Genomic DNA, 3,142 nt, shown 5'->3' on the forward strand with positions numbered 1-3,142 from the left:
ATCACTGACTCGATGGACATGATTTTGAGCAAACTCTGGGAGTTGGTCATGGACAGGGAGGCCTGGTGCTCTGCAGTCCATGGGGTTGCAAAGAGTCAGACATGACTGAGCAACTGAGCTGAACTGAACTGACTGAGGCAAGAGGAAAGTAATTCTTAGGAGTTAACTCCTTCCTGGAGAGAAAAGGGTAGATTAGGACAAGGCTAAATGAACTAGATTAGTACTTAGATCAACAGTGAATATCTACTACTCCATTTTTATTGGATTCTGCTAGGAATTTAAACATAACATAGTGAAATATCCCCTGCTTTAATACCTAGGTTGCATGTAACACTCACTAGGACTGGGTAGTCCATCACACAATAATGGAAGGCAGCTTTCTTGGACAAATATGTCTGCTTTCCAGAAGCAAAATATTCCTCAGATTGGATAGTCATCTAGTGTTTATTCCTATAGGTAGAGAGGATGGTTGGACTGGTCTTTGGGCTTGTTTTATTAGTAACAAAATTAATACATTGATCTCTTTATATCTGAATTTGTTTTGAGTTTAGAAGAGGAAAATGGGTATAATCATTACATTATCTCAAATTCTAACATCAGTCCTTATTTTTTTTAATAGATTGGCCTCTGAAATGTTGTCATTGCAGCTACAGTGCCTAGTCCAAAGCCTGGAACACAGCAGTGTTTGATGGAAAAATTCATGTTTTTTAGTATATTTTCATTTGATTATGTAAATTTATTCTAATCCTTATAATAGCTTGTTGAGTGAGGTATGAAAAACCTGTTTTAACAAAATGGCAAACTGTGGTTCAAGAAGTTAAATATCTGACAAACAAACTCATGTATATTCCTGAATTTTATCCCTCTTCCCTTTCTGTGGAGTGAAAGCAAGATAACCATCTTTATTGAATAAACTAGCAATGACATAGTAATTAGAGATAAATTAAATAGACAAGTTGAGGGACACTTTGGAAGTCTTAAATGCCAGATTGACAAGTTTGAAATTACACTGTTAAGTTATTAAGAGTCACTGAAAAATTTTAAGGAGAATGGTGTGTGACTTTTAGTTGCAGAGATAAATAGTAAATTGAAAATTAGAGACTACCAGGGAGACTGGTGCACCATTTTGGTGCATGAGGTTGTAGCAGCCCGAATTATGTTAATTATAATAGAAATGGAAAGCAATAGGACTTTTAGGATATTTACTTTTAAAAAAAATGTAAAATGTTATCAGTATATATTAGTTTGAATTTACACTATATGTTGGTTACCCAGGCAGTTCGTCCAAATAATTTATACAGTCCCAGATTATTCATGAAATACCTAACAAATGCCAAAACTGGATTTATTACTCATTATAAATCTATGAGTGAAGCCATGGAGTAATGCTGTTTCTCTAAAGCAAATTCAATACTCCCACATCTTATGTGATTCAATATAGTTTAACAGCTGTTTAATAGTTGACATTAAATGTTAATCTTCTTTCTCTTTAAGGCACCTTTTAGGTTTTGCTATTCCTCTGCTGGAAAGCTTTCCATGGTCCCTATTATTTTCCAGAATCCATAATTGGTTCACCATAATGTTGGCTCAACCAAACTCATGTCCCTATATCTTTAACTCCCCTATATAAAATCCATATGACTGAGGGAAAAAAAATCATCTTACTCTATACCCAAGTTTTGTAATCCTGTTTTTGTAGCTTTTCATGTAGGATTCCCATTTTCAGACCCAGATTTGGAGTGAATATGTTCAGGTTTGAAGCTGTGTGACCTGGGACAAATTCTGACTTCCCTTTACCTTGATGATTTCTTTTTTTTTTTTTTTTTATAATGATTAAATAGGTCCACAGATAGTAGGCACTCAAATATTACCTATAATAAGTATTATTATTTTTACTAGCAAATCTAATTTGCTCCAATATAACTAGTATTCCTTGAAGTTCAGAGTTTTCCATTGAAGTTTTTCCAATTGATTTAACTAAAATGTTACTGGTGTCTTACCTTTGGGTGTGAGGTATTAGAAACAAGATTATGTGACTAATTCATCTATTTTTTGTGCAGCTAAGCATATCAGATCTTTTTTCTGTAAGCAATCATTCAGTGAGTCAAAGGGAACTCTAATAGTATTCTTCTCTGTCACATACCTTAAATAACTAACACTTGATGTCTTTATTTCTGTTCCCTGAAAGCATAAAAGCACATCCTAGTTGACATAAATTTACTCCAGCTGACTTGACAATTTTATATCAGAAAGGAAATTCAGAGGCTCAGCCTGATTTTCTTATTGATAGCTAAATATTCTAAAGGTATTCTATGAGCATTACCTCAAGTGAGTATAGTAGCCAAAAAAATAGATAAGGATTTTTAATATCAGAGTACTTAAGAATATTGAAGATACTTACGTATCTTTGGAAGGAAATACTATTAACTGTGAAAATAACTTATTTTATAAATTACCTACTAGAATGCAACCCTTTCAAATAAAAGAGTCTGTTGTTTTGTGACATTGAAATGTTCTCATTCTTGCAAATATCAGTTCAGTTCAGTTGCTCAGTTGTGTCCGACTCTTTGCGACCCCATGAATCGCAGCACACCAGGCCTCCCTGTCCATCACCAACTCCTGGAGTTCATCCAAACTCATGTCCATCGAGTCAGGAATGCAATCCAGTCATGTCATCCTCTATCATCCCCTTTTCCTTTTCCTCCTGCCCCCAATCCCTCCCAGCATCAGAGTCTTTTCCAATGAGTCAACTCTTTACATGAGGTGGCCAAAGTACTGGAGTTTCATCCTCAGCATCAGTCCTTCCAAAGAACATCCAGGGCTGATCTCCTTTAGAATGGATTGGTTGGATCTCCTTGAAGTCCAAGGGACTCTCAAGACTCTTCTCCAACACCACAGTTCAAAAGCATCAATTCTTCAGCGCTCAGCTTTCTTCACAGTCCAACTCTCACATCCATACCTGACCACTGGAAAAACCATAGCCTTGACTAGATGGACCTTTGTTGGCAAAGTAATGTCTCTGCTTTTCAATATGCTATCTAGGTTGGTCATAACTTTCCTTCCAAGGAGTAAGCGTCTTTTAATTTCATGGCTGCAGTCACCATCTGCAGTGATTTTGGAGCCCCCCCAAAAATAAAGTCTG

Source organism: Bison bison, unplaced genomic scaffold (genome assembly GCF_000754665.1).
Source record: "Bison bison bison isolate TAMUID 2011002044 unplaced genomic scaffold, Bison_UMD1.0 scf7180017864535, whole genome shotgun sequence".
Lineage (NCBI taxonomy): Eukaryota > Metazoa > Chordata > Mammalia > Artiodactyla > Bovidae > Bison > Bison bison.